The sequence below is a fragment of the Octopus bimaculoides genome, chromosome 3 (assembly GCF_046866305.1).
Source record: "Octopus bimaculoides isolate indiv1 chromosome 3, ASM4686630v1, whole genome shotgun sequence".
NCBI lineage: Eukaryota > Metazoa > Mollusca > Cephalopoda > Octopoda > Octopodidae > Octopus > Octopus bimaculoides.
The window spans coordinates 70292837-70300539 of NC_142930.1; the positions used below are offsets into that span (position 1 = coordinate 70292837).

The 7703-nt window shown below is 38.0% G+C and overlaps 1 non-coding gene across 1 annotated transcript; it reads right to left on the minus strand.

Moving 5' to 3' along the window:
- Nucleotides 1-7294: 7294 nt before the first annotated feature.
- On the minus strand, nucleotides 7295-7367 carry Trnaf-gaa (transfer RNA phenylalanine (anticodon GAA)). The gene has a single exon. It is a non-coding gene; the product is annotated as a tRNA-Phe (tRNA).
- Between the last annotated feature and the right edge of the window lie 336 nt (nucleotides 7368-7703).

The following is a 7703-nucleotide window of genomic DNA, read 5'->3' on the forward strand; positions in this document are numbered from 1 at the left end:
TTTGAAAGATATACATCCAACATGACACGGCAACATAATAAATTTAGTATATATATATAATATTAAGACATTAGAAATATTAAGACATTACTGATAATAAGATGATCTTTAGATATATATATACTAATGGTTCTTAACGCATCTCTGAAGAGCGGAATTACTGATAATAAGATGATCTTTAGATCACTTTGTGATTATAGTAATATCTGCGAAACGATCGTAAGATATTTAATTCTTTAAATTTTAGGTTCCTTTATATTTTATATTTTAGACTTTACAATATTCATGCTTAATTACGCATAAATTTTTATACGCATATATATTCAAACATATATTTATCTATATTCAGATTTTCATATATATTGATATTTATATTTCGTATATTTATGTTTTAAATTTTAAATTTATTATGTTGCTGTGTCATGTTGGATGTATATCTTTCAAAATATTAAATATTGATTTCCTGAGTATATTATTGATGAGTTTATGAATTTATTAATAATATAAAAACACATATATACACATTTATTTGCTCAAGATAATTGAGCACTCAACATAAGTTCAGTTATATATTCTTTTAGAAAATTTCTTTTAGAATATTACTTATAAAAGTTATATATATATATATATATATATATATATATATTATAGATATATATAGGCGCATAGTTCTGGATTCAGTCCTGCTGTGTGGCACTTTGGGCAAGTGTCTTTTACTATAGCCTTGGGCCAACCAAAGGCTTGTGAGTGGATTTGGTAGATGGCAACTGAAAGACGCTCATCGTGTATATATATATATATATATATATATATATATATATATATATATATATAAAACTAGAGGTAGTTGATAGCTTCCGCTATCTGGGTGACCAAGTTAGTAGTGGGGGTGGGTGCGCTGAAAGTGTAACTGCTAGAATAAGAATAGCCTGGGCCAAGTTTAGAGAGCTCTTACCTCTGCTGGCGACAAAGGGACTCTCACTCAGGGTAAAAGGCAGACTGTATGACGCATGTGTACGAACAGCCATGCTACATGGCAGTGAAACATGGGCTGTGACTGCTGAGGACATGCGTAAGCTCGCAAGGAATGAAGCCAGTATGCTCCGCTGGATGTGTAATGTAAATGTGCATACCCGTCAGAGTGTAAGTATCTTGAGAGAAAAGCTGAACATAAGAAGCGTCAGTAGTGGTGTGCAAGAGAGACGATTGTGCTGGTTTGGACATGTGGTGAGAATGAATGAGGATAGCTGCGTGAAAAAGTGCCACTCCCTAACAGTTGAGGGAACCCGTGGAAGAGGTAGGCCCAGGAAGACCTGGGCTGAGGTGGTGAGGCAAGACCTTCGAACATTGGGCCTCACCGAGGCGATGACTACTGACTGAGACCTTTGGAAATGTGCTGTGCGTGAGAAGACCCGGCAAGCCAAGTGAGATCGTTGCCAGTGCCCCTGGACTGGCTCTTGTGCGGGTGGCACATAAAAGACACCATTTCGAGCGTGGCCGTTTTCGTGCGGGTGACACGTAAAAGCACCCACTACACTCTCTGAGTGGTTGGCGTTAGGAAGGGCATCCAGCTGTAGAAACTCTGCCAAATTAGATTGGAGCCTGGTGTAGCCATCCGGTTGCACCAGTCCTCAGTCAAATCGTCCAACTCATGCTAGCATGGAAAGCGGACGTTAAACGATGATGATGATGATGATGATATATATATATATATATATATATATATCTTTGTGTGTCTGTGTTTGTCCTCTCCCCCACTACTTGACAACTGATGCTGGTGTGTTTATGTCCCTGTAACTTAGCAGTTTGGCAAAAAGAGACAGTGCTGTCAGTGCTCCACTGGCATGGGTGCCAGTCATTTAGTTCAATTTCGATTTCACTTGCCCCAACAGGTCTTCGCAAGCAGAGTTTAATGTCCAATGAAGGAAAGGTACGCATAAGTGGGCTGGCTACACCCCTTGTAAAGGTCGCGGGTTATGGTCTCACTTGGCTTGCCGGGTCTTCTCACGCACAGCATATTTCGAAAGGTCTCAGTCACAGTGCCAAAACTGCTTTCAGCTGACCAAAAAGACACTCGGGTTTCACTTGCACAAGATGTTCTTGATTGTGTCGAGAATGAGGAAAACTTTTTTGAAAGCTTTGTGTAGGCCTCTGAGCAGGTATTGCCAAGCTTTTGGCAAAATTTGATGCAGGTTCTCTGCTCAACTGTCTCTGTTACAGTCAATGCAACAAACACATGCTACACATGTTACTTCCAAGCAATGCTGTAAACAGCGGGTGTGAGCTAGAATGTTAAAACTTAGTGCGCATGCACAGCAGAATTCAATGTCAGTCTGTGCCAAGCTGCTTCACTTTCAGTGCTTTAGCTTCGTTACTATAGTAACAATCCAGATACTTATTGATTAGACCATGTACACACACACACACACACACACAGATATTATGTATATTATATACATTAAAGGGTCATGGGTAAGGACCCCCTTTTAGTCATGAATAACCATGGGTGCACCTAGAAACTTCTCTGAGGTACAAGTCTGAGTAAAGCTATTTGTGGAACATGCACAGCCTGGTCCAGGAATCAAACTCGTAACCTCATGATCATAAGCTCAATGCTCTAACCACCGAGCCATGCACCAATGTTAATAAATTAAGTGTCAATGTATGCAATTAAGAAAAATCTCATTTAATTGAGATTTTGTTTTAGTTGCAGACAGAAAACAAAAACCTGACAGCCATTGTTGATAACTCTGAAAGAAAAGGAGAAAGAGTAAATTTTACATGCTTATGGGCAAACCTGATCATTGTTTTACAGGAATTTCAGTGTTTTGAGGCACATCAGTATGCAAATCTACTTAAATCAAAAGACAGAAGTTTTACATAGAGAAAAAATATTTTTGACTCATAGAAATTTACTTAATAAATAGAATTAGCTAAGGGACATGAATACAGTTAAATAAATTAATGAGTGATATACATGAATAACTTGTGTAAAAAATTCTCAAAAGCAATCTAACAGTAATTAATTTTTAGCAGTAACTCTGTAAGAAAAGAGAAAATAATTTCATAAAATTATGACTTAATTTCACCAAATTCACATGTTTAGAGGAAATCTGACATTGGGGACAGCTTCAGACATGTTTTAGTCTTATTAGACCTCATCAGTACAGCATTCAACTCAATCTTGTTTGATCAGGTTACAGACGTTTTCAAGAGTAAATGTGCTATTTTTACATTATTTTATTTTTTATTTTATATATTTTGTTGATCTATTTATATATTTTACAAATTTCAGTTAATTGTGAATTGTTTGAGTACATCACTCAGGACATAGCCCCCCCCCCCTGACTCATCTATCTAAATCCAGGTCACTGACTCTTAGCTAATTTTATTTCTTAATTATGTAAATGCTTATTAGCCAAAAAATTTTATTTCTTTATGTAAAACTTTTTGTCATCTGATCAAAGTAGGTTTGCATACTGATATGCCTAAAAAATATTGAAATTCTTGTAAAACAATGTTCAGATGTGCCCTTAAGCATGTAAAATTTACTCTTTCTCCTTTTCTTTCAATGGCTGTTAGGTTTTTGTTTTCTTTCTACAACTAAAAAATAAATCTCAATTAATTGAGATTTCTTTTAATTGCATACACTGTTTAATACATTGACACTTAATTTATTAACATTGGTATTAAACATAGGTACAGCCATGACTGCATGGTTAGAAGTTTGTTTCTGAACATGCTTTCAGTTTCAACATGCAGTCCCACTGAATGGCAACTTGGGCATGTGTCTGCTACAATAGCCTCAGACTGACCAAAGCTTTGTGAGTGGATTTGGTAGATGGAAACTAAAAGAAGTCTGTTGTATGTGTATGTGTCTGTTTTTAAGGGGCTGGCTTTGAGAGTTGCATTTCCTCGCATTCGGTAAAAATGTGTTTTTTATGGTGGTCTGACCTTAGAGTTCCTCATAGCGTGAGGCATTATTGTATAGTAATGCCCTTATATAAATATATATATATATATATGGGACAAAGTGGTGAGAAAGGATCTACAAACGTTGGGACTCACACAGGGGATGACAGGGGACCAAAACTCCTGGTGGTTTGCTGTACTTGAAAAGACACGTACACGATCGGAACATACTGGCTTCATTACTTGTGAGCTTATTATGCATGTCCTCAGCAGTCATGGCCCATGTTTCACTGCCATGTAGCATGGCTATAAAATGTCTTACGTTTAAGCTGGTTCCCATGCATTTCCCTGAAGAGAAGATTACATTCTTATCAACATCACCTATTCCTATGGAGGGTATAATTTGTAATCTTCGAAACATATGTTGGAAATAATAGTATTCAGTTAACATATGCGTCTTACTCCATTTACTAAATTTATATATATATATATATATATATATATATATATATATGTTTGTGAATGTGTGTTTATTATCCTTTTTTTTATCTTTTACTTGTTTCAGTTACTGGACTGAGGTTATGCCGAAGTACTGCCTTGTTGGGGTTTAGTCAATTAAACCATCTCTAGTACTTACTTTTTTTAAAGCCTGGTATTTGTTCTATCAGTCTCCTTTGCTGAACAACTAAGTTATGAGTATGTAATCAAACCAACTCTAGTTGTCAAGTGGTGAAGATGGACAAACAGAAATGCAAAGACACACTTCATCATCATCATCATTTGACATTCATTTTCCATGCTGGCATGGGTTGGATGGTTTGACTGAAAACTGATAAGCTAGGGAGCTGCACCAGGTTCCAATATGATTTGGCAAGGATTCTATAGCTGGATGCCCTTCCTAACAACAAACATTCTAAGAGTGTAGTGGGTGTTTTTACGTGCCACCGGCATAAGTGCTATTGACCTGACACTGGCATTGGCTATGACTACGGTCTCACTTGTCTTGACAGGTCTACACAAGCACAGTATATAGCCAAAGGTCTTGGTCACCTGCCATGACTACAATTTCACTTGGCTCAACAGGTCTTCACAAGCACAGCATATCATCTAACGTTTAAGGGGTGCTTTTTATGTGCCAGTTATGTGACACTAGCATCATTAACGACTACAACCTCACTTGGCTTGATGGGTCTTCTCAAGCATGGTATATTGCCAAAGGTCTCAGTCGCTTGTCATTGCCTCTGTGAGGCCCAACATTCCTGGGTCTACCTCTTCCATAAGTTTCCTGCCACTGTTAGAATGCGACACTTCTTCATGCAGCTGTCCTCATCCATATGCATCACATGTGCCCAACTTTTCTCTCAGGACTCTGCCATTCATGCACACTGACATTACATATCCAACGAAGCATTGTGGCTTCATTTCTTTCAAGCCTACACATGTCCTTGGCAGTCACAGCCCATGTTTCACTGCTGTGTAGCATGGCTGTTTGCACTCAGGCATCATACAGTCTGCCTTTTACTCTGAGCAAGAGGCCTATTGTTACTAGCAGAGGTAGGAGTCCTCTGAACTTTGCTAAGCCTATTCTTATACTACCAGCTACGCTCTCAGAGCATCCACCCCCACTACTGACTTGGTCACCTTGTTAATGGAAGCTATCTGACTACCTCTAGTTTTCCCCCCGGCATGTGATGGAATCTATTTTCTGTACATTTTTAGTGTTAATTTTACCTGAAGGGATTTGTGATTTATCTGCTTTCCTAAGGCCTTTCGATTCTAGACCTTGCTTCTACACCTGAAACTTCTTAAGTTCTGGTAGTGATTCAGCTATAAGAACAAAGTCATCAACATAGAGGAGCTCCCAGGGGCAGCCTGTATTGAATTCCTCTGTTATTGCTTGAAGGATGAACAAGAGGAGCCTGAGGACTGAACCTTGGTGAACCCCTACTTGTACCCTGAATTCTTCACTATGGTTGTTACCACCATCACCCTACTGATAGCATCCCTGTACATGGCTTGTACAGCTCTCACCAACCACTTGTCTATCCCTAGTTTCTGCATTGATCACCAGATAAGGGATCAGGGGACTTTATCAAAGGTTTTCTCCATCTCAACAAAAGCCAAGTACAGAGGCAGCGCTGGAATAGCCATTAAACAAAAACATGTGCTTAGGGCATCAAGGCAAGTGGGGCATCACAGAAATGGTAAATGGTTTACAATAGAAAAGAAATTGCTTAAAAATTGCTAAAATAATATTCAAAGTGGTTTATATGATCAGAAATATAATTTCAAATGCTCATAATGCCATAGTGAAGATCTGATCAATGACTTTGCTATTAAAAAAATTAAGAGAAAACTTTTCAAATATAAATAAAGTGTAAGTATACAAAAATAAACATTATTTTCCATATTACTGTTAGTTATGTTTGATTTTGAAACATAAAATTTATTTTATGGTTCATTATTGTTTATATTTTGAATTACATATGTGTGGGGCACCAAAATCTTTTAAGTGCCTAGGGCCTCTGTGGGTCTTAATCCAGCCCTGTACAGAGGTTTTATCTTTGGCTAGGTATTTCTTCTGCAGCTGTCTTACCAGAAATGTAGCATCAGTGGTGTTTCTCATTTAAACTAACTCTCTCCCTTATAAGTTGGGCTATGACCCTCACTGTAACTTTCATCACCTGATCCAACAATTTGATACCTCTGTAATTATTTCTATCTAAGGCATCACCTTTACCTTTGTATGACTCCTTCATGTACCATCTGGTTAACTATATTAGTGACTAGACCATAGCCTACACCGCCAGATATTTTAAGCATCTCAGCGGTGATTCCTGATGGGCCAGGGGCTTTCCCTGTCTTCATATCCTTATTTGCTTTATCTACCAAGGTATTGTTGATTTGGATAGCTCGTCCTTCAGTTGGGTCAACATGTAACAGACTCTCTTTCTCCTATTCATTCTCTTTATTTAGCAACCTTTCATAGTGGCGTTTCCAAGCCCTTTCTTTGCAGCATCATTAAATGCAAGTGAACCATCATCCATATGGACATATATTTCTCTCCTATGACTTCGCGATTTTCTCTCACACACTGTCTTGCAATCCAAAACACTTTGTACGTAGGTATAAAAACAAATTACATAATAGACTTCTTTCCTGTTTCCATCACAAGATTCTGGTCAATTGAGAGCTATAGTAGAAGACACTTGCCAAGCTGCCACGAAGTGTGACCGAACCTGCAACTATGAGGAACCATACAACCATATGAAAACTTTATCATCGAATAGAAGTTGTGGAAACAAAAGATAAAATTTACTGCTGAGCAATAGAAAGTAAAACTTTCTTACATTTAAAAAAAAGAATTGTGCCAACCACCGGATGCCGAAACCCGGGATCGAACCAGGGACCTTTAGATCTTCAGTCTAACGCTCTCCCAACTGAGCTATTTCGGCTGGCAGTTGAAGTGGTCCATAATAATGCTTTTATTGAAAGCCCATTCTGTTTCTACTGCTGATTTTATTCACTTATGTTGTAGGTTATCGTAGCAACAGTAAACAGCAGTCGGAGAATGTTATGTGACGTCACAGCTCAACGGTCTGCAGCTATCTTGTTTTCTCCAATTACTACGTTCTGTCTTCTTTCAACCACTCATTCGTAATGCGAAGACAAGCTACCGTCAAAATAATTCTTAATCGAATGGCGGTTCGTTAACAGAATCGTTAGGTCGTCGAATAAGATACCTTTTTTTTATATTTAATTGCGTCGCTTTACTTACTGTCGCTGGTACT